The sequence below is a fragment of the Pantherophis guttatus genome, chromosome 2, assembly GCF_059756535.1.
Source record: "Pantherophis guttatus breed Tessera chromosome 2, ASM5975653v1, whole genome shotgun sequence".
NCBI lineage: Eukaryota > Metazoa > Chordata > Lepidosauria > Squamata > Colubridae > Pantherophis > Pantherophis guttatus.
This window is the reverse complement of record NC_142064.1, coordinates 53859935-53885878: the sequence shown is the minus strand read 5'-3', so window position 1 is coordinate 53885878 and position 25944 is coordinate 53859935. Positions and strand designations below refer to the sequence as shown.

Here is a 25944-nt window from a genome sequence, read left to right as displayed (position 1 = left end):
AAATTTTACTAGCGGTTCTGTGGGCATGGCTTATTTTTTGGGCATGACTTGGTGGGGGGTAATGTGACTGGGTGGGCGTGGCCAACCTTTTTTTAAAAAAAACTTTTAAAAGCATTTTTTCTACAGCCTTAAGAGGTTGTAGAAAAATGCTTTTAAAAGCCTCTGACAATCCCAGCTGAGCTGCATGATCATCAGAGGCTTTTTTTTTTTTTTACTTTTAGAAGCATTTTTTTTGGCCAAAGAGGTTGTAGAAAAAATGCTTTTAAAAGTAAAAAAAATAAAGCCTCTGATGAGGTGGGCGGGGTAAGTGAGCGGCGACCAGGCCGTGGACCAGTTTGGGGGCATGGCCAGCCAATGTTATTACCGATTCTCCGAACTACTACAAATTCTTACTACTGGTTCTTGTGAACCAGTGCGAACCAGGAGCAACCCACCACTGAACTGGAACAAATAGCTGGTTAGAACGAATACAGTATTCGTCAATTTGAATGTGCATGAAATTAAATGTGCTTTTAGTTAAAATGATGATGAGTATGATTTGGAAGACCTGAAAAACTAAATGAGGGACAGACTGTCATGAAGAAATAGATTACTGCAATACACTCTACATGGGGCTGCCCTGAAAGTACATTAGAAGCTTCAGATGTTGCAAAATGTAACAGTGCAGGCAGTTTTGAATGCTTGTTGTTCAGCATGTATGACACCTCCGCCTCATAAGTTGCATTTCTGGATGCAGCTGATTTGTTGATTTAAAGCCTTTTAAGGTACTTCATAGATTAGGGTTGGGCTACTCACAGGACCATCTCTCTTCATCCTGTTAGATCTGACAAGAATAACTTGCTCTGGGTCCCATGTGCAAAGCAGTGCCATTTATTGGAACACTGGAGAATTTTTTTCTGGCCTGGCCAAATGGTGGCCTGGTGCCACCATTTGGAACAACATTCCCTCAGAAATTAGATTTGCACCCTTCCTGCTGGCTTCTTGCAAGGCACTAACTTGTTGTTATGATGAAGAAAGACTCATAGGCAGGAAGAAGGTTAATGGGAAGGTACCCAGAACAGCTTCTGGGAGATCCCTTTTATTGTTCTCTAAAGTCTTCGTGGCAGAAGCTGATTCATTGATCAAAGTTCACTTTGTAGTTGATTGGCTAAACAAAGCTAATGTTGTAGGGTATGCTATCCATGTGGACAGCTCATGGACAGCCATGGTTTTCCTGCTGCAAACAATGTGACCTTGCTTACGTGACAGACCTCATGTCCTGAGGAAGGGTCTTTAAGGATCGTTGTGCTGACGTTTGCATTCCTCAGTGTGGTTTGCCAACTACTGAGAAAACAACCACCTCCACACTAACTTTGCCATTTAGACTGAGGCTTTGATACCATGATGAGCTCAGGGCTTGTTTGAGTTTTCTCAGGTGCTATTTTTAGGTTGTTGTTTTTAACTGGTTTTTTTTTTTTTTACTGTTTTAATTATGAGTCACCAGAGTCATATATGAGATGGGCAGCCTGCAAATTTACTAAGTTTACTAACTAAATCTATGTGTTCAGTTGAGCCAACAATGATGTGATGGCCTGTATAATCACTTGTTTTCATGAAATTAATATTAGTTTATGCAATATGCTGTTTTGAAAATGGTGCTTTGACTGTTTTCTCCAATGCTTTTTAGAAAGCTTTGTTAAGTCATGCCTTTTTAGTAGCTTTTATTCCAAATTTGTTTTAATTTTACTTTTAATATTTCTACTGTTACCTTAAAAATGCTTATCAGATGGAAAGTCAGCAAACATCGATCAAGAACATATTATTTTTGTGTTCAGTTATTATCTTGGCAAAAGAAATAGATATGTGGTTTGTTCTAACATAATTACCAGCACTCAGAAAACAAGCAAACAAAAAAGCAGAATACAGAAAAAATAAGATTCACATTTTTAAGAAAATCTGACTATTGAAATTGCTTGTGATTAGCAATGGCCCCAAATCTGTCTTTTTAAAAAATAAATGCTATGTGAAAGTAGCTTCATTTTTTGTAAAGGCAAACATTTTTTCCTAAATTCCTTTCAGTTGTGGTTTTATTTATTATTGAAAATGGGTGAGAACATTGGGTGTTTTGGTCTGCAGCTTATCTTTTCATTAGTTTGCAGCATTTTTAGCTGCTTCCCTTTCTTGATTTAACCTCGATTTGTTCCCTTGACTTTTTACTGAGCGATGGGAAAATTGGCTGCTACAAATTGCTGTACAGATGATTGCACAATCAGATAAAACACAATCCCTGCTCAATCCATAATGGAGGCAAGTGCAAAATTCCTGCAGTCTCCCATAAAAATTCGACAAGAACTTTCTATTCCTATGAAATGTATCTCAAAATCAGTACCTTTTCTATGAGAATTAAATGAGTGATCAAAAAATGGAGAAGAAATTCTTAAGACAACTTTAGATTGAACAGCTGATCAGGGGTGGGTTCTACTTACCTTTACTACCGGTTCGCAACAGGATCGCACGCACGCGCTTGCTTTGCTCGCATGCACGCTCTTTTGCTCAGAAGCATTTTGATGTTGTCGGGGTCTGTGGGCGGAGCCTCCTGCTGGTTTTACTACCGGTTCTATAGAACCGGTGAAAACTGGAGGCAACCCACCATTGCAACTGATTAATCTGTTATAATTCAGTTAGGGAGCAAGAGATCTTCCAGGTAGAATTAAAGTTTTTTATTTATTCAGAGATTCACATTTCCTATGCCATGTTGTCCATTCAAAGACCTATTTATCTTGTAAACACCACTCATGCAATTTATTATCGCATTGCTAAGAGAAACACTGAAGCTAGGAATCACTTTGAAGTAATTAGGAGTCTCTTACACATTACTAGCCTTGTGTGACTTAAAACTGTAGAAGCTGTGAACTGATGTCTGGACTCATTGCTAGTCTGAAATAAATGTAAATAACAAGGGGGAAGGAAGACTATTTTAAATAGGAATTGGTAACTGTCTTGTTTTGGATGGAGTTGGATTCAATTAGCAACATCATTAGAATTCTGAGGTAATGGAAAATTAAAAAATGGTTTGCGCTACTGTTTGTGAAGCTGTATTTGTGGATGAATATATTTGGGTGTATAAAAATTAAGACAGTTCCAGAAATGGAAACCCTTCATCCAAAAAAAAAAAAAAAAAAAGATTATTAGATTGAAAAATTTGTCCATTTTTTTTTTCAACAAGTAGAAATGTATACTTTGGGCATGTGATTCAAACAGATGGCAGACTAGAATTTCACAAGATGAGGGAAGCAGAAGAAACAACACATGATGTAAGATGGACAGCATCAAGAACTTGGAATGTCCTTGGAACTGCTGCAAATTGCCTATATAGTCACCAGGGGTCAGGCTCAACCAGATGGTGCCATTCAATAAAGACTGTTTCTATTTTCTTAAATTGAATGATATTCTTGTATGTCTAGTACATTCCATTGTTGATTTTTAAAAAGGCTTGGTATCCAAAGGCACTTTAAATGTCATTTATTCTCTGTGTGTCACTGTGTGTTTGTATGTGGGAAATTATACACAAAATAGAAAACTCTGAAAAAAGGAAAATATATATTTTATTCAAAACAATTCTGGCATCAAAGGAATTTATGAACTAATAACAAAATACTGCACTGAATGAGTACAGCAACTCTTCCTGTTTGCAAATCGTATTTGACAATCTTACCCAATTTCTCATTCTCTCGTTCCCCAAATTGTAACTCATTCAACAATGACATGTAATAAGAACTGCAAGTTACAGCATGGAAATAAATCCCTGCTAGGCAAGAATTGCATGGTATCATGTGTTATGTTTAAGAATCAGACTACATTGAAAGTTATTTTATTTTCTAAAATTAAAACCAGATATACAACATCAAATTGCATTGCTACACAGAGTCTTACATTCTATTTTTGCAGTAAGTGGACCTTTCTTAGAATTTAGGATTTCTCCGATATCGTGCTTGTGTGTGTGTGTGTGTGTTTTAATAATATTGTATGAAAATAAATATTCAAGGCTTAAAATATATTATCTGAAGTAATAGATTTTTTTGGGGGGGGCATTACAATTTAACTTTTAAGAAAATTTATTTGGGAATTGATACTAGAATTTTCTGTGTCAAATGAAATGGCCGCCTTGATTGATGAAGAAAAATGGCAATTGTAAAGTAGCCTGAAATCCATTGTAAAATTTTCAAGATTTGGATTAAAAAAACAACAACATTCAATGCAATGCAATGATTCTATTGTATTCTTCAAAATAAAACACAAATTGGGGACCAAATCCAGCCCTTCATTTATAAGCAGAAAGTGTAGGTATGATACTACATACTGGTCCTGTATCAATCCATTTTTGGATTACAGCTAAAGAATTGAATGGGATCTTCTTGTGAAGGAGAAACAGCGGGGACAGAACACTTTATACTGGAAATGGAACAATTTATATGACCCCAAAACTTTCAAAGCTGAAGTGATCCTTTTTATATTTCCTTGACATCACATACATGCCCCAAAGGGGTGCAGTTTGCAGCCCCCTGTTGCTTTGGTCATCGACAAAAGCGGGAAGTTTCTGTGGATGCCCATCGATATATCCATTATCTTCCAGCCCCATCCAAAATGCCACACAATCCTACAATCCGGATCACCTGCATACAAAGGCTATCCTAGCTAACTAAAAGCCAGAACACTGGATTAATAATTTTATGAACGTGTCCCACGTGTGGTATAATATTACTTATACTTGGAGCAGAGGCCTAATATATGGAAATTATTTTTGGAAATGCATACTAGCACTAACTGCGTTATATACTACCTTCAGATCCTTTGACCATGCAGAGATCAGGTACTGGATCTTGTCTTGTCTTGTGTACATATAGCTTCATTATAAACTATAGCAAACATAATTAATCATATCTATCACTCCCCAATAAAATATGCTAAACTAAATACTTCCTTGAAATAGTAAAAAATAACCTATGTATTGAAAGTAAAGATTAAAATACAGACTTTCTTACTTTCCATACGTATTTACCATAGAAATATACTTTATAATTCTACAAACAACATTTTATATTAAAGCTTTCAGTTTGCAAATCATTCTGATTTTAGCATGGCAAAATCTATGTTTTGGTTCTTCTCTTTACGTTTCCCTTTTTAGTGAAAGAGGGAATAGTGGTCGAGTAATGAAAATCAGCAAAAATAAGTAAATGCAAATGATACAAAGACATTTATTTAGAAAAATAAACTGAAAATGCCTATTTATCTGATACATTTTCCATGAAGAACAGATTTTTAGCTATAAAAATGTCATGTGTCAAATACGTAATACAAACATTTTCTCCCTTTATAGTAATTGGGAGGTTTCTGTCGGTATTCATTAGGAACATACCAGTTATCTTGGTCAATTTCTTGTTGTTATACTGATACAAAAATGTATTAAAATTAGACTGATTCTAAAATCCGTGTTAGTTTGTTGATGCTTTCTTGTTATCATTATTGTTATCTCAGTTCTAAGGAGCAAGTATTTGCTTTTTCAAAGATTCCAGCTGCAAAGTGATGGAGGAACATTATGTTTTCTTCATTTTTGTACACAAATTTAATTTAAATTTTTTTTTTTTGCTCTCAAACTCTCAACATACATCTTCTTGTTGGCTAAAATTTCACGTGGCCATCTGTGCAAATGATGGCTTACATCATTCCCCTGAATGAAAGTGACAGTGCAAATATTAGAAGTGCATTGAGATGCATGCTGTAACAGTTGAATTGTTTCAGCAAAGGACAGGAAACAACCTTTTCCCAAGCATTTTAGCATCAACTGTCTCTCTTCTATGGCTTTGAATTTGCACAGGAGACAATAATAGCCTTCTCTTCCACCCAATATGCATTGGCATCGCCTGATCCATTTAAGTGCTTCCAACTTTCATTTTGCTACATCTGTTTAACACATTTGGCTGGATCACAGGAATGCTGCTCGGCAATTGTTGTTTCTGCAATGGGTCAGAAAAGTAACTGACTTTTGTTTCTTCTGTCAGAGTGCATGGTGCTTAAGGCTGTGGCTTTTGTCAGGACTCAGCTCATAGCTGTTAAATGAGGCCGGTGTACTAATGCAGATGACACCAGATATCAGTTGTGCTCAGGCTCAAGGGTGCTCGTGCTCTAAGGAGAGTCCATGTTGTTATTATTTAGTATTGCCTGAAAGAGGTTGCACTGTCAAATCTGTCATAGGAGAACTGGTTATTGTGTCGTCAAATATTAAGATACCTTCTAGCCTGAAGGAGCTGCAACAGAGAAAAGAAAATAATAAAGAAAAAATAAAGTTAATGATACCAAATAAACCAAATACCAAATATATAAAAGGATACCGTATGATCAATTACATTTATTTTTCTTTGGAAAATTTACTGCTCATGTTGCTCAAAAATTATGCAAAACTACTTGGACTCCTTTGAAACATTTATGTGGCAGTTCTCAATGCATGCAATAGTAGCTTTATTCTTAGTGATATTTAACTCAGTAGCAGGGGCATACATTATTTTAGACTAACCGAATCTCTTATCTAAATCCTAGGTTAAGAATATTGAACTGAGTTAGGGAAGATCAAAGCTGCTTTTCATTATGTTAGTTGCTCTCTAAAGCATAGGAGCCTTAAGGACATGCCTTTATATTCCGGATACGAACTGAATAGTTAATAGAATAGTTAATCGTTAATAATAATAAAATAAAAAATTTAATTGCATTTCAATAAATTATAAACTTAATCCTAACTCAGAACTTTGGTTTTATCAGTAAATAATACAATACAGATATATGCCACTGCTGAAAATGAAGTATAATACTAAGTACAGAAGTTAATAGTTATTGTGCAGTGGCAGTGACAGGAGCATGGTGGCTCACGCGGTTAGGACGCTGGGTTAAAGCAGCAAGCCCGTGTTCGAGACCTCAGTACTGCCTATGGGATGGGGTGAGCTCCCGTCATTCACTTCAGTTCCTGCCATGGACATGAAAGGAATCACCAACTGGGCATCCCCCCATGAAAGGTTAATCCTTTCACCTTCGAAGCACCTTGGGTGTGATGAGAATGTCAGTGATAAAGTACTAAATACTATTTGAATGCACCAAAGAATAATTATTTGAGAATATTTCACATGATCTCAAGGCTTGTGAAAAAATCTTTACATTAATATAATTAAGTAAAGGAAACAAAACTTCAGAATAGCAAAAAAGTCAACCCTATATTTTTTTTATTAAGTCCTATTCCTATCTCTAATAAAATGCTATATATATTGTCCAGTATAAATAGTTCAAAAATATTTCTATGACATTTATATCTTGATAGTTTTCTTTTTCCTTCTGTAAAAATGCAATGTTACAATGTCGCATGAAAGAGCATATTTACTGAGACAATATAGTTTACCTATTCAGTTGAATTTTTTGAAAAAAAAAATTGTAATCAGCAGTCTAAACTTCATGGAAGAAAAATAATGCTTCCAATATTCTCTAAGAGAGATAAGACTAAAGTTTTTTTCCCCTCTCTCTCTTACACACACACACACACACACACACACACACACGCACAGAAACAAATCCCACATACTACATACTGCACAACACACAAAGTGAATATATTTTTCATAAAAAATAAACAAGACAAGGATCAAAAAGCTAGCATTACCATAGCTGAGCAACAGAAATCCAGAAAACCACTGAATGGTGATAAGTGACAGAGTTGGTACAGTTGCTTTAACTCTTATTTTTGCAGTCTAGACTTACAAAAATCTTAAGTCTCACTTGGACACTTTCTGTAGGAATCTCCTTGAACTTTCTTCCTGATTCAATATAGCTATTCTTATTCATGATTTTGATTAAGTTACATTTGAGATTTGTTTCTAATACAAGAGTTATGAAGACTCGAGCCTTCTCAAGTCAAATTTCTGTGATCTTTGCTATTTTGCTTCCTGATTAAGTGGGTCAGCACAAATTAAAATCCTTCAAAACACACATGCCCGATTTGTGTTATATAGCAACACATCAGGCGTCTGTGAACAGGACTATAAAACTGAATAACCTAACCTCAGCCAAAAATTGAGTAACTTAACAAACCAAAATACAAGGTTTCAACTAAGAATATTACACATGCTTTTTCTACTCTGAGGTTGGCAAGACATGGACACTGAATATCAACAGAAACATATAGTATACCTGACCATCATACCATAACTATTGTACATGGTAGCACCATTTACCAAGTATTATAAATTTAAATAGGTAAAAATGCACACACCCAGCACATTCTGATGGCTCACTGTTGAGAACAGTCAACTTGTGTTAAGATACTGGGGCTCGATTCATTATATCTTTTTAATTCTAATACTTGCCATAATGTATTTTTTACTTATATTTCCCTTCATTCTGCCTCCTAATAGTCACTATGCTGTACTGTGCATTCTGAAGGCTTCAAATCCTTATTTATTCAAGGAACAGTCTTTGTAACAAAAACCTTTGAATGTGCCTTTTGCCGATTTTAGATTTTAGAATGGTTTAAGTAGAAAAATGGGAATCTTAATCTGTTTCATGTCTTAAACCTTCCTTTGAAGTGCTGCTCATTCCAGCAATATCATGATAACACTTGGTTCTCTTTTGGTACAGTCTCCCAAGAAATGAAAAAAAGTGCAGCTGTGGCTGTAAATCATCTTATCTAACTTATTTCTCTCTAATTAGAAGATTCTAATGATCCAAGGATACAAGTCAGAAATGAAGGATTGATGAATCAAACAAACAAACAAGTCAACATTTTAGTATTGGACAACCCTGATACTTCCTATAAGTTTTAAATGGCTGATGAAAGTTCTATGTCCTGGCTACAGGATTTTTTAAAAGTGTGATGTTTACAGCTCATTAAGTATCATCAATAATGAATTTTGATAATTGGATCTTGGTTAAAGAATTTGTTGCTGCAAAGAGCCTAAAAAAAACCCCATCGCACTTCCCCAAAGCTATTTTGGTTGCTCTTCTTTACCAAAAGAACAACCTATGTGGCTATATTTAAGTCCATAAAACAGATTCTTTGAGTTTCCCTGCAAGACAATTTTTAAAATATAGAAATCTATTGAATATTTTTTTAATTATTGTTTTTGTCCAGTTGTTAAACGGAATAACATAGAATACAACATCTGATAGTTGTACCATCATTATGCACTGTCCTCTTAAACACAAAGTTCGAAGAAGGATTTTAATTAATTCACTGTGACATTGCAAGTATCTTAAGCTAAGTTTCATAGCCCATTGAATCAACCTCCAGGGAACATAATTTTTGCTTTTTCATATGTAAAGCAACTGAATAGACTAAAACATAACATATGTAAGATCATAACATTTCGGAATGTCTGTAACATGCTTTAATTTCTGATGGGTTTCTTGCCACAGTGGGAAAATCCAATAATAACACCTGCTCTTTTCATGAAAGCCATATTTTTTTTGTTTTGCAGTGCTTTTAAGCAAATAGAGAGAAAAATGAGAAAAGAATTGCATAATAAAAAGGAACAAAGAGAAAATAGGTCAGAAAAATGCAAGCATCCGCATAATAGAAATAGGCCTACAATAATGCAATAACAGTGTAGCAATGACAAATTCCATGCACATATTTTGGGAAAAAAAAATGTGCTAAATGATTGGAACAAAAGTGTTCCTAAATAAATAAATGTGACAGAGGTAAATAAATGTAAACTGTATGCTATCATTTAGCAATAATTGTTGCCGATAGGCTAAGAAGAATCTAAAATGGAATAAGGGTTAGCCTTGCAACTAATTGTACATGATGGCTCAAAGATACCTAAATGATTACCTATAATACTTGCAGTTATATGAATCTGTAAAGTTGTCTCATATTATTGATGCTTATGGTTCAGGTTATAAACAGTGACTAACTGACTCTCTCCAGGAATATATGCAAGTATTTTTCCAGTTTTGTCTGAAGGTAACTCTGAAATATGAACTGGTATTTTACCATACATTTTCCTAGGGTAGAAAAATCGTATTACTTACTCCCATCAGTAAAGTAAATGAAAGAACCATCTACTTCTCATATCTATGGACAATCCATATAAGACTTCTACAAATTTATCATAACTTGTAAATGTGACCATTTTTTTTGTTTCCTTCTATTCTTCTCCTCTCCCTTGCAATTAACAATTTCAGAAGCCTCTGTCCATTCTACATTTCCAGTTTTACATATTCATTGAAATATTTAAGACTGGATTGATCAATAAGCCTACTCCTTAGCTTCTTATAACAAAAGGTTGTTTTCGCAACATGAGAAATATATCATCCCTACAAATGCAGCCTCAAAACATTATCATTTTGAAAAAGTGTATAAAATTCAAAAAAGTACACAAATTCAAAAATACAACCAACAAATAATAGATTCAAAATAAATTTTCTTTTGAAAAAGAGAAAGTAAATAAATAAGTAATCTAAGCATATCATGTTTACTAAATATTAACTATTTATAAAACTTCAATTTTTTAAAATAGATCTTTATTGTAAATCAGGGGTGTCAAACTGGTGACTCATGGGCCGGATGCATCATGCACAGGCCATGCCCACCCCAGCTCTGCGAAGGGAAAAAATGCCGCAAAAGATCACGTGATGGCAACATGACGCCATGAGTTTTACAATCTGTGTTGTAAATGAAATCTGTGCCAAAAAACCATTTTTTTTTTTTGCTTTGGTAAGCAATATTGCCTTTTCATACATTGTTGTCACATATTTCCTGAATCTAGTCCTAATATCCAGGATACTATTCTTCTGATTTCTCAAAACCTCGTAATCAAGCTTACAACCCTGGAGGCCAATTCCTAACCATTGGTGAGGGTTTTTTTTCCCTCATCTATGCACAGCCAAGCCAGACATGTGTTACCACTTGCTGAAACAATAGTTGTAATGCTCCATGGAGATGTAGTCACCCTCTGATGACTCTGCAGATAAAATTCTCCAAGCCAGCCTGTCTGTTGTCACAGTACACAATTATTGCAGGTACATTTCTCTGACTTTCAGTACTTGCCCTATCCATATCATGCACTGCCAATCTTGTCTTCTGCTTCTGTTCATCTTACCCAGCATTATAATCTTGTTTGTAGACTTCATCAGCCCTCATGATATTCCATTTGTTTCATGTTTCTTGCTAACAATGTATATTTTGGCTTGTTTTGTGTGTTCTTTTTTTTTTTATTCAGCAGGTGGTATTTTTGATTACCCAAGATTACTACTAAGCACATCATCTTGATTGTAGATGTTCTACTTTTATTCAAAATTATATATGAATACCTAAGTTCATGCCCATAACAGAGTGAGATATCTCTGACTGCCATTCTTCAATAAAACGTGTATTATAATAACTCTAAATGAATGACAATAATGTATGATGCAATTCCTAACTAATAACAATAACTAGACTTTCTGGTCATCAATTCAAAGATATTACCTTATCTAAATAGAGAAACCGAATGACCACGGGTGGGCAAAAATAAATGGGAGTGACTTCTAACTTCCTGATGACTTCCCTATTGAGTTTCCTTGTGGGAAGCTGGCAATGAGCATCAGATATCTTCGTCCCTCCCTCTTCTTTCTTTCCTTTCCTTTCTCCCTTCTTTCCACTCTTCCTTCTCCCTCCTTCTCCCTCCCTTCTTCCTTTTAGCATGTGCTCATTTCAGATGAATTCAAGTTTTATTAAATTTTTAACAGCTCTGTTTGACATGCTGCACTAGACATAGTGATTTGTTCAGATCCTTTGGCAGCAGATACATGTCTGTTCAGAATTAAGTTTCACTGGCTGGATTCACCCATTTAACTAAATAAAGTATGGGAAATAGATATTATCACTAGACTATAACCCTATCATGATTGCAGATTCACACAATATGCTAATCAAAAGCCAAACAAACCCAGCCATTGGATTTACACTTACACTGACTCTGCTCCTGCGCAAGTAGCAAACGTTTTGACCAGGGAAGGGAAGAATACGAATCTCACTTTTCTTTATTCAAAGAGAATGTTTATAAAAATAACAGCATAAGCAGCAAAGCAGTTCCTTCACTTTGGATTGCTGATTTGAGCCTTTCACCATTCTCCTTTGTTTTTTTTTCCACCTCTTAGTTTTTCCCATTTTTAGACCTTCAACCACCTCACTCCTTACTTCTTTTTTCATTCTTTTCTCCAGTCTTCCCATTTCTTCCTTCCTTCTTGCTCCTTCTAGTCCTTTCCCAGCTTTTTCTTGTCCTCTTTAACTTTTCTGAATTTGGTCTTGCTTTACTTTGATCCCTCTGAGGTCTTTCTCCTCCCAGTTTCCATTTGGTCCCAAATTGGTGCTATACCTACAATCCAGTTTGCAGGGGAACCTGTCTGACTACTGCTTTGGTACTGGGTTTTTCTCATAATCCAACTGCTATTTCTTTTGGCTGTCTTCTAGACCTATTTTTTTTCTTCTTCACAAGATCGACTCTTTTGCATGCTTTGCCACCACCATTTCCCCTCTTATCCTTTCTGATGGTCTTAATTTGCTCTTGCCCCTCCCTTCACTTACTTCTCTAAGGTTCTCCTTCCATAACTCGGTTTCTCAGTTCCTGTTCCTGAATTAATCTTTAATCTATGTCACCCTAAGCAATCCAGCTCTCCAATTTGTTTCCATCACCCTTTACCTAGCAACATTTTTCATGTTTTCCAATGAGAAAGGGCGATTCATAAACATATCTCAATTACTTCCCTAGGCCAACAAGTGACCCAAATAATATGGGTCACTTAATTTGGAAGAGCAGGAGAAAGAAGCCTATACTTGAAATGCTGATTCACAGTCATAGAAGTCTCTAAACTTGTTTGATTTGCAGTGGGGAATTGCTGTCTTTCTGTTGCCATTCTTATTTGCACTAAAAATTCTCATCTCATGAGTCATGTCTGAAAATTGTCTATCAAGTCTAGACAGTTAAATAAGGGTTAAGGGTCCAGAAACCTATGATTTACTTCGAAGCCCAGAAGTGAACTTTGAGAATTTGATTGCTTCCTTTTATTCCCAACACTTTTCAATGAAAGTTGTTGCTTAGAAACCAAGCATAAAGACTCAATCCACTACTTAACTCCACTAACCATTGATCAAGCCACCAATCACTTGTTCCAATTTCAGAATCAAATGTCAGACTAGATAGGCCAGTTAGCCTAAGAGATGAGACAGAATCTACAAAAGTCATTATTAGAAAAACTGCAGCAGCTACAGCCCTTTGATATGTAGTTCTTGTCTCACTGACAGACAACTATGTTAGAAATTCCAGAAAATGTACTTCCTCCATCATAAATGTGAACTATACATTTCTCTGAGACTAGATGGTTTCTTCAATGACTGAAAGTATCTGCTAATAAATATTCACTAAAATAAGACTTTCTGATAGCCCTATTGTTCATGAAACAATCTAGTTTCCTTTAAATGATCTAAATTAAAGACAGTCAACTGTCTTTACTAATGGCAATGAATTCTACTTTGTAAAAAATACTTAACTCTTATTGTTCATAATCTCCTCAGATATAGCATCAATAGATGAGCAAAATAATAATACTGAAAGGTAGGTAGGATTAATGGAGGAGCAAAATAATAATACTGAAAAGTAAGTAAACACTTTGTAATTTCCCATTAATACATATGTATATGTGTGTTCAGCATGCTGCACTTCTTATGAACCTTTTAATATCAGAAAAATCCAATGTACAGGAGTTAATTTTGTCCTTAATAATTCCAATTTTCCCTATTATACAGCTATAGTTTTATACTCTTTATAACCTATAGTGTTAAAAGTATAACAGCTACCTGATAGAGGAGAGAAATATATTAAAATTATCCTTTAAAGCAAGGGACTCCAACCTTGGCAACTTTAAGACTGGTAGACTTCCCATGGTAGCTGGAGAATTCTGGGAGTTGAACCCTACAAGTTTTAAAGCTGCCAAGGTTGGATACCCCTGCTTTAAAGAATCTAAACATTTAAAAGCTTGTGAATATTTTTAAATAACCCTTTTTAATTAATGGATACATGTATACATTTCTACAGCTAACAATATCTACAGTCTTGGACATGAAAACAGAATTACTATAATTTCTGGTGGTGTGATGAATTCACTCCAGTCTGTTAATTTCTTCTAACATTTGTTTGGAAATCTAGGATCTCATCACATATGGTATAAAAAGCGGTTTGTTATTCCAATAAGCGGGCAACCAAAATAATAAGTTTTATATTTTCATTTTGCAAGAAATTATGTTTTATTCATTGCCTCAGTACAAGCAAGACCACACCACAAATGTATTTAAACCTTTCAAACCAAACTACATATATTTCTGTTCTGTTTCAAAACCCCGGCAAAACATTTCATTCCCTCAATGAGACAGATAGCTGACTTGGTCAGTAGATTTTGACAGAGGATTTGATTAACGAAAAAGGTTAAATGGCAAAAATCAATGTAGCAGCATAGCTGAAGCTGCTACGATGAACTGATGGTCTAGATTGATAGCCATTACATGCCTTTGTATTCAGAAATAGATTTGTTCCCCACATATCTGCTAAGAATAAATGGAAACAATGATTGTTCACAAGAAATGACAGCTGTAACTTAAAAGCAGCATTTCCAACTTGGTGCCTCTCAGATAAGTTGGAGTTCACTTCCTATAATTGTGTTGATCCTGCTGACTGGAAGATTACTGAACAAAGTTGTCGTGCATTCAAGGACAAAATCCACTAAAATCTGTCTATGCACTGTTTCGGGAAGGCTAACTTAGAACAACTATAATATTAAAATAATGTAACCATAATACTTTAAAAATCTCTGAGTATTGATTTCAAGAGTTCTAAGGGGTTTTTTGGGGGGGACATGGTGGCTCAGTGGCTAAGACGCTGAACTTGTCGATCGAAAGGTCAGCAGTTCAGCAATTCGAATTCCTAGTGCCGTATAATGGGGTGAGCTCCCATTACTTGTCCCAGCTTCTGCCAATTTAGCAGTTCGAAAGCACGTAAAAAATGCATTTAGAAAAATAGGGACCGCCTTTGGTGGGAAGGTAAGTATCCTGTGCGCCTTTGGCATTTAGTCATGCTGGCCACATGACCACGGAGACGTCTTTGGACAGTCCTGGCTCTTTGGCTTTGAAACAGAGATGAGCACTGCCCCCTAGAGTCGGGAACGACTAACACATATGTGCAAGGGGAATCTTTACCTTTACCTTTAAGGATTTTTTAAAATCTGATCGACACAAGTAAATCCAGATTTAAATGTATTTGCTAATACAGGTAGTCCTCAACCTACAGTTGTAACTTGGGAAATTCCATCATAAGTCATGATGGTCATTAAGTCAAGACACTCATATGACTAACTCAATTTTATGATATTCTGTGTAGCATTTAAGCAATCACCATAGTTTAAAGTGGTCACTGTGGTTATTAAGTGAGTCAATGCATTCCGTATGTGTGGTCTTTTTGTTGGAAACTGGCCAAAGAGCCTGGTTTCCAGCAAAAAAATGTCCTAAAAGGCAGAATTGACTGCAGAATGCTGCAACTGGCTATAAAAGGCAATCCCCCCGCGCGGGGGATTATGGGAGCAAGGGGGCGCTCCCATGTGACACCTTTCCTGCATGAGCTGCATTGGCTTCCAGTGATCTTCCTGGTGCGCTTCAAGGTGTTGGCCACCACCTTTAAAGCGCTCCTTGGCATGGGACCTGGGTATTTGCGGGACCGCCTTCTGCCGCTGATAGCCTCCCACCGACCAGTACGCTCCCACAGAGAGGGACTCCTCATGGTGCCATCAGCCAGGCAATGTTGGCTGGCGACCCCCAGGGGGAGGGCCTTCTATGTGGCAGTTCCTGCCCTCTGGAACGATTTGCCCCAGAGATACAAAGCATATCGGATCTCCGGGTTCTTCGCCGTGCCCTAAAAACTTTTCTTTTCCATCAAGCAGGGCTGGCGTGAACCCCCCCCCCTTTAAGCTTTTTTTAGCCTTTTAAATTGTCAAATGGGTTTTAGTTTCACTGTTTTAAATTTTGGGCCACAGTTATATAATTCTTTTAAAATTTAAAATTTTGTATTGGTATGTGTTTTAGTTCTGGCTGTGCACCGCCCTGAGTCCACTAGGAGAAGGGCGGGATACAAATTGAATAAATAATAATAATAATAATAATAATAATAATAATAATAATAATAATATGATTATGTGACTGCCGGAGAAGGGGGTGCCGCCATTGGAACTGCGGAACCAGGTCAAGTACCTTTTGAGGGTTCTGTTGTAATTCTGATTGGTCATTAAGCAACTAGTCATTAAGCAAGGACCCCCCTGTACACAGTTTTGAGAACAATAGCATCTGACTATGTTTTGGAATATGAACATTCACATATGAAAGGCAAAAATTTTCATTAGGCCTGAAAAGTATGCTTTTTCAGATATATGTATACATATATTGTATATATTGCTTCCTAGTCATAAAATATTTCTTAAGAAAAATATTTTCATTTACATGGGTTTTACAGGACATACAGGAAAGCAGCCAGAATAAAGCAGATACACAAGTTCATTTTCTATATTTTTGTGTAATGTATTGCAAAATTTGAACCATTACTTGTATAAGTTCTCCTATTGGACCATTCCTGTTTGACTCTTCCCTCTGATGTCCATTATTAAAACAAACCACTAAACCTTAATGCTTAATCCAAAATCGGGATCTTGGCTTCTTGTTCTCTTTTCAAATGATTCTTAACCTGAACTTATGATTCTTATGATTATGATTCTATGTGAATGCAAAGGAAAAATAGAAAATGTGGTTCCTGTCAATCTCAGGCAAAGATGGGCAAAGATGGGTACACAAAAAAGTTAAATACTGGCGCATGAGAACATATTTAGTCATTTATTTTATTTTCAAAATAAATGTTAGCCCTCTGTGCCTTCCATTAATCTGAAAGTTGGATATCTGATCAGAATATTTAGCACTATAAAAGAGAACTATCACAATAATACGCAAGTGTGAAGGGATGTATAGAAACTTGAAAAATAAAGGAACAACTACAATGATGAAGCATAGCAGTTAAAACTTAGACTAATAGCCAAGATGGATGATCCAAGGAGTATTTCTCCCTGCATTTTATTATTTATTTACTTATTAATTTTATTGGACTCAGATCTTATCACAATTTTGCACTTGGCCTCAAATAGTGCCAATTGAAATTCAACTATAAACATTAAACATACAAATAAATTCAACAATCTGACCAATATTTATTGGACGTATGTATGTATGTATGTATGTATGTATGTGTATATATATATATATATATATATATATATATATATATACATGTATCTCTAAATCAGAATAGATGTAAGTGATTTCATTAGTAAAATATGTTCAAATCATGTCATTATGCATTTGTGGAAAATTTTAATTGGCAACTTGATATTTGGAATGTAATAACTCACCTCTCCAAAACAATGCAGCTGGACATGTTGTGCTTATGCAACTGAAGCAAAGAATAAAGATTTGTTTGTTCCTCCATCATGGGATAAGCCGTAAACTATGTTGTCCATCTATATTTCACTCATATACTTTTCCACTGACACCTTCGCAGTGATATACATGTACAAATATAAAATGAATATTTCTGATACATATTAATAAGATTGTGAAATTGTATTACATACACAGTATACAGAGTTGGGGGGTTGTTTTCTTTTTACTGTTGCCAGGAATGTTTTCTTCAGGAGATGTTTCAATTACTTTTTTCCCTTAAATAATCATCTAAAAGTAAGTTCCTTGAATTAGTGCCAGCAGCAGAGAATAATCTATGCCAACTGAAGTGTAAATTAGCAAGCTAAAAAAGCAATAAACAAAATGTTTCATAATTTCTTTTCTCTGAAAGACAAGCATTCTTCTAAGGCAGGGATGAGCAACTTTTCAGAATCTGGAGGAACCACATTTTTGATTTATGCTTACATGGAAACCACTGGGTTTTGATAACTGTTTGGTTGGATTTTTAAAGGTGAAATTGCTTTTTAAGTCCCACAAAACTACAGAAATAGTCATGCAAATGGGTGCTGCTCTAACATACTAAAAAAAAAAAAGCATTAGTTTTTATCACTTTATAACAGCGGTCCTTAAACTTTTCAGCTTGGCAGACTGGCAGGGCGGAGATGGGATATTCCATGTGAGTGGCAGGTGAACATCACTTGTGTAAATGGAGCTTCATGTGTGGCTGCGCCTGCCTGGTGCTCATGCAAGTGGAGCTGCCACTTGCACAAGTTTGCATGGCAGTTTGGTGGCCTGATTCCAAATGGGCCGTGGCCCAGGGGTTAGGGACCACAGTTTTATAGAAAACAATGTCCCTTAGAGGAAGGGTGAAAACACATTAATGCTTGCCAAATATCTCAGGTATCACACAACCAACAAATGTCTCTCTCTCTCACACACACACACATACACTTATACATATACACATACATATACATACAGATATACACACACTGATGTACACATTTTTTAAGACTTCGAAAATAAATCACAATAAAATAATACTTTTTAAATTGTTAAATATTGTGATGGATAGGTAGAATGTAGAGTAATAGGCTGCTTAACATATCGCTCTTGTCTCAAGTCATTTTCACAACAATCTTGTGAAGTTAATTCTGCCTCATAGCTTTCTTTTTATATATTATCCTGTCATACGTGTCAACTCAAATGGAAAGCCTTTTTAGAAGACTGTTATTTGCTATGCCAAATGAAATGTTGATTGCCGTTGAAAGGCAGTTTATTGTTAAACAGGGAGAAAGTAAATGAAGCAAGAACTAACTACAATATAATAGCCGACATGTTCTACTGTATTTTTCAAAGTATAAGACACACTGGAGTATAAGATGCACCCTAGTTTTTGGGGAGGAAAATAAGAAAAAAGCTGATTGGCGGATGGATTGGCCTCACGGAATATCCCCAATCAGCTGTTCCCAGAGGTGAATCTTAGCAACAGGTTCATTGGTTGTGAGCTCTGTGCCTTGGTTTTTTTCAGCCTCTGAAATTTCTGAAACTCTGTTTCAGAAAAAACTTTTTTTTCTGCCTCTGAAAGTCTCCGAAACAGAGCTTCAGAAAAAAAAACCTCTGAATCTTCATTTCAGAGGCTTTTTTTCTGAAGTTCTGTTTGGAGCCTTTTTTTCTGAAGCTTCGTTTCTGAGGCTTTTTTTCTGAAGCTCTGTTTGGAGGCTTTTTTTCTGAAGCTTCATTTCTGAGGCTTTTTTCAGCCTCTGAAACCTCCATTTGAGAGGCTAGGCAGGCTACATTCGGAGTATAAAACACACCCAGATTTTCACCCTCTTTTTTGGAGGAAAATGGTGCATTTTATACTCCGAAAAATACGGTATGTATTGATTTACAGTATAATCAAGATTTCTACAAATTATAAAAAGCACATGGTTTTTAATTAAACAAATAAGATAATAGAAAAAAAATATGCTAGTCATTCATGATGCTTTGGATGAACTGTTCTATTTTCATTGGTTGGGATATCCTTTAAGATACAGAAGAAGATAACTTACTTTGATGCACTTAGTTAGATTAACAAACGAACTGATGCAATCAATTAAGATATTTACATGTGATATAATTGGTTTTCTAAAAACTATTTGTTATTATAAAGAAGTGCTGTAGGACTTGCTTGTTGTAGGATGTGTTTATTATCAAAATATGTACATGCCACTAATATCTATTTTAACATACCAATATATTGTATAGCATTATCACCTACAGCAAAGGATGTCTAGGTAGGGAGCATGAGAAGAAATAGACTATACTACTCTATAATATATTTGAAAAGTTCAGAACCAGCTTCTACAAATTTTTCAGTTTATGCATAACTTGGACTTAAAAGCAATGAAATCCCAATTTAATGCACTTTTAAATTACTACTAAAATATTTTAACTTGGGAAGCAATCAAGATGTAACTGTTATGTAATCTTTGCTATTTGCATTCATTTTTGCCTAAAGCATCTGATCCATCCCTTGGTGCTTGTCCAGCATTAAGACTATCATACTCTCATCTAATTTTACCATTTACATGATTTTTTTTTACTACATAAATCATATGTGTATATATTCTGTATGCATTTCAGTTTCTCAAAGAATCAGATTGTATGTAAATTATGCTTTGATGATGAACTATACTATAAGATGAAAACTAATCAAGGACAGATGCAACCTGGAATTAAAGAGAAACTTCCTAACAGTGCGAACAATTAACCAGATTAACAATTGTAATCAGTTTGCCTTCAGAATTTCTAGATGCTTAATCACTGGAGGGTTTTGTCTGAAATGGTATTGGGTCTCCTGCTTGAGCATGGGACTGGGCTAGAAGACCTCTAAGATCCTTTCCAGCTCTATTCTATTCTATCATTCTATCCCTTTTTATATTAGGAATAGGGTTGCAAATATTTACAATCAAACAGAAAATATGCATGCCTCCAGAAAATAGGCTTTTGTGTGATTATCTGAACATTACACTAGAATTATGTGGATAGCAGATGATCTGTCATATAAAATCATAGAATATATGACTTGGGGGAGATGTTACAGAATCCATAATCCTGCTCATTAGTTAACATAGTTAATTGAGGACTAACTACAGGTAGTCCTCAATTAACTATGGTAATTGGGATCAGAATTTCCACTGCTAAGCAATGTGTCATATCACATGACCACATTACTTAGCGACAGCGATCTTGGCAGTTCCCATTGTTAACCAAATCCCAAAGGTGTTTAGGATCCACTCCAATCAAAGCCATTTCCTGGCTTGTCCCTCCCAGCCCTGAGCGTGCTAAAGTAAGGGAGTGCCTCTTTCCTCCACTTGAACTCCCCACTATCTCCACCTATCTGTCTCCTCTTTTCTGCCCCTTGGCCACATGTTTGTCTGTTGCCACTAACTGCCTCCACTGCTCACCAATCTCCTTCACCATTTCAATGGCCAGACTTTCAAGGACTGGTTGTAAATCCCTTCGTTCAGCTGCACAGAGGTCTTCAAACTTGGCACTTTTAAGACTTGTGGACTTCAACTCCCAGAATTCTCCAGCCAGCATAGCTAGCTGGAGAATTCTGGAAGTTGAAGTCCACAAGTCTTAAAGCTGCCAAGTTTGGGAACCCCTGGTTCAGCACAATGGTGACTCATTGCTAAATGAATGGATGTTAGGACAGGACTATCTATATCCCCAAATGTCCAGCACTGAGGAATCCAGTATTTTTCAAAGCGGACTGTTCCTCTGCTTAACAATTTCAATTTCCATGAAAAAAAAAAAAATGGTCAGCTTGAATCTTTTTCCTTTTAATTTTGGTATATTGGTTTCAATGGAGAACAAGTTGCATATGAGAGTATTTTAAATATTTGATATTATATGGACTTTAGTTTTCTCTACTGCAGTCATCTCCTTTTCCCATTTCTCTAAGAAGCTTTGCTTTTAGACCGTGGTGTCACACTATCTGTATCTTCTCCATTTCTGTTGAGGGACAGAGCCATAATGAATGTGTTAATGATGTAAAGTGATGGGGCTGTGTAAACACACATGGATAAGATAGTAACTATTATTCCAAAATTAGAAATAAAGGTTAGCACTCAGCAATTGAACTCTTACGATTTCACAAGATAAAATGCATTTTAAAATGAGAAAGGGGAATAAACAAACTTCACTTGTAATCAGCTTTGTAACTTTCCTTTATTGATGACATTCTTTAAATAAAACTGACATCATTAAGTACTGCTCAATATTCCTCTTGTAATAAAATATGCTGACATTACTAAATTTATTGTGAATGCAATTTTCCAAAATCTACCATATGTTTAGCATTTTATGGTAATTTGTTCTATTATCCTCATTAGATTTTATTAAATATTTATTGAGCCACACTGCCCCATCTTCTTGCTTGTTTATTGTTGCAGATGTTGTCTATTTCTTTTTCAAAAGTCTCAATAGAGTTGATAATTTGGCTTTGTCAGCCAAGGTCAGGCAAAACAGTGTGAAGCCCTATTATATAATAGTTTCAACTCCTGAGCAGCAACAGGAATATGTGTTATATAGACCGACATTATCATACTAGATAAACTGGTCTGAAGCCAACAAATATGACTGGAGAAATTTTAAGGTTTCAAGAAATTATAATGTTTTGAAAAACAGGTTGATATAAACTATCTTTATATAACCAGCAGAGAGTTTATTTTTCAGATTATTTAAGATTACAATTCCAAGTTTAATAGGCATAATCCTCATTGGAAATATTCCCTAACTTTTGAAGGATCTTCATAGAACTGATAGATCTGTTTTTAAAAAGAAAATTAATTCTGAAGATACTTTACTATTTCTAAGAGATTACAAAATCCTTACTTTAAGCAATTGCCTTAAAGTTAGATACCATCTGTCACTATACCATGCAAGAGTTTATTTTTTGCAGCAGCCCTAAAGGAATTGCAATTAGTCCCCAGTAGACTATTTTGTTGCTAATGAGTTAAAATTAGATGGAGCTACATTTAAGCAACATTGCTTTTTAATATAGGAACCTAGAAAATTATTGGTGCAAAAACTCATTTGAAATGAGATTGGGGGGGGGGAACCTATATAGTACTTGTTATTCTTACTTTTTAGTAGTAAAACAATATCAAAATATGGTCAGAGCTTTCAAGATATGGTCCACTACCACCAGTCTTGGATCAGTTATGTTCGAATCTGAGTTTATATAAATCTTTTTCCCTCCTTCTTTCTCCAAACACTGTATCTGTCAGTTCTAGTACAGTTACCGTATATATAATATGAATACATGCAGCTCTAGACTAAAACTGTAGAAGCTGTTTGAGAGAAGTTACTAAGATTTGAGTTTTTAAATTCTTTTCCACATGGTTAAAGAAAGTCAGCGCCCTCCTACATAAACTGAAGATCTCATTGCTTCTGAGCAGAAGCAGTTAGGTAAAATGGGAATAAATAAGGGGTAACTCAAGGAGCCTCTAACTTGTTGAAGGGATTAATGCAAAATAATGTATTTTATATTTGACCTTTGTAGGCAACCTGCTTCTTTTACATTTCCACTCAGTGTGAAATGAGTGGGGAATCCATAGCTTTACAGAAATTTTACTTTGTTAAGTAAAAACATCACAAATATATAAGAATAAGGGGTATTTGAGTGCTTAATTGTGTTAACTGTGTGCTATGTTTTTACAAGCTTTTAGCACCCAAAAGTTTTATAACTATAGAATTTACATGCTAATAAATCTCAATGGGATTTAAAAATTCATTAAGGTATGAATGAATAATATATTTTTTTTATTTTTTTTTCAGAACAAATTAAACTGACATATGATTTGTAAGATTCATTTTTAAAATGTAAAATCATTTACAGGTCTGACAGTGACTTTTAAATGAGAATTCAATATTCATGCAGGCGGTATCTCACTATAGGGTTTGTCTACAAAATCTATCTTTCTTTAAGTATGGTATGACCTATATAGTATCATCCAAGCAATTCTGGATGACATGCAAATATGAAAACCATCTTTAAAAAAACCGAAAGCAGTAATAAATAAAAAACAATGTACTATACTAGGTAAGAAAACACTAAGAACCAAGGAATCCAATTATCCATGTGAGGTCCAAGGCCTACTGTAAAAGTTAGGTTTTAAGGATATTCCTATAAAATAAGATAATAGCTATGCAAACTTGGGAGGATGGGAAGGCATTGCTATAAGGAAAGCATTGCCACAGAAAATGTACATCTCAACTGTCACAGAAGGTAACAGAATTTTAAGAATGGGACCTGGAACATGCTTTCATTGCTAGAACTAATAGAATAGAAAACATAATGAAAGAGATACATTCCCATCATTATTAAACTAGGATTATAGGAATTGAGGACTTGAATACCAACTGCCTGGGAATTAGTGTGATTCACTGGCTAGGGTAATTTATTATTTTATTTATTTATTTATTTTATTAAATTTCTATACCGCCCTACTCCCGAAGGACTCAGGGCGGTAAACAGCCACAAAATAAAATACATAAATACAAAAATTTAAAATAGAATAAAAACGAATTAAATAATTTGGCTGAGACAAATTTAAAAATACCCCATAGTTTCAAAACAAATTAAAATTTACATTTAAAAAGGGGATAAGATTTAGGCCAGGCCAGCTTGATGAAATAAAAAAGGTAATTATGTAAGACCTCTAACAACACTACAACCAGCCATTGAAACTAACTGATTTTAGGCAGGTCATTGATTTCTAGTTATTGTATCTCCTTGGTACTGTCATGAAGTAGTCAGTTTTATTTTATCTTTAATTTTAAGTGCCACCAAACCACCACATACATTTTCTCCATGATGATCTATCTCTAACTTGGTCTTCCATGTCTTCCAACAGTGCACTCATTGCCGTTGTAACTGATTCAATCAATCAATCAATCATATTGATAGCATAGCATCATCTTCTATTTCCTTCCACCATTCCCAACATTACATCCTTTTCCAGAGAGCTAGGCCTTCACATAAAGTGTCTGAATTAGGGTAATTTGAGTCTGGTCATTCATAACTTAAGTAAGAACTCTGGGTTAATTTGTTTGATGATGCGTTGATTGTTTCTACCGTATTCTCAAGAGTCTTCTACAACAGAGGTCCCCAAACCCTGGGCCGTGGCCCACCACTGGACTATTCGGAACCAGGCCATGAGAGAGATGGGTTAGTGTGCACACAGCTCAACTTGTACAAGCATTGGGCCTGTGTGCACATGCATGCAGCTCAACTTGTGCGAGCAGTGGGATGGCACACATGCACATGTGCATGCAGCTCAACATGCAGTTGACCTGCATGTGCATGTGTGCTGGCCTACCACTCATGCAACCCGGTTCCCCCCTCTCTCTCTCCCCCCAGCTGGGCCATCAAGCTGCAAAGGTTAAGGATTGCTGTTTTACAACACCAAAGTTTAAATGTACCATTACTCTTCTACTTCTGCTTCTTCAAAGTCTAACCTTTGCTTGCATAGAGTGTCACAGGGTATAGCAAATATATTTCTTATTTGCTTGTTCCTTTATTGATAATGGTTGATCCTAAGCTATGTACCACTTTTATATCCTCTTTGCCAGCTCTAAGATTGGTTGTTCTATCGGTTGTCATCAGTTTGATCTACTTTACATTTAATTTAATTTTAGTCTGAATTTTTTACTTCACTCCTTAATTTTTTATTACCAGAGTTTGCAGAAACTTTTCATTTTTGGCTATCAGGGCAGTCATCAGCATAGCACAGGTAAACTGATGCTCTTCCAATGTTAAAATCACACTCATTTGCTTCCAATGCAACTTAATTTACATATATAGGTTGAATAAATAAGGGGAAAGGTTACAGCTCTGTCTGTGGCCAATCTCCATATTCTATCTACATTGAGGCTGCCTGACCAACACATAGATTTGTATGAGGAATATGAGATGTTCTTGGATTACCATTTTTCCGAGCACATTCCACAGCTTTGTGTGATTGATACAATTAAAGATCCTGCTATAATCAGTGAAGCACATAGTGACTTGTGATATTTTTTGGCTTTCTCAATTATCCAGCATGCACCAGACATAGTCTATGGAGATTCTCAGTCATCCAGATCATGGTTGTCCCAAAAGTGCTTTTTCAAGAGACAGCAGAACTTTCTGGTTTTTCTTTGAATACGTTTCACTTCTCATCCAAGAAGCTTCTTCAACTTAAGAAGCTTCTTAGATGAGAAGTGAAACATCTTCAAAGAAAAACCAAAAAGTCCAATTGTCTCTTGAAAAGCACCTTTGGGATGATCAGAAATAGTGTCTTGCCTTCCATGACCTTTTTAAAACCTAGCTTGAACATCTGGCATCTCTTTTTCTATGTAGGGCTCTAATC

The 25944-nt window shown here is 35.5% G+C and overlaps 1 protein-coding gene across 2 annotated transcripts in view; it reads right to left on the bottom strand.

The window, feature by feature from the left end:
- Nucleotides 1-3566: 3566 nt before the first annotated feature.
- Nucleotides 3567-25944, bottom strand: part of PRR16 (proline rich 16) — a 105617-nt gene continuing 83239 nt past the window's right edge. For both annotated transcript variants that reach the window (XM_034432827.3, XM_087886004.1), the window contains exon 3: nt 3567-6284. The gene's annotated coding sequence lies outside the window, so the exon portion shown is untranslated. The remainder of the gene's footprint in view (nt 6285-25944) is intronic.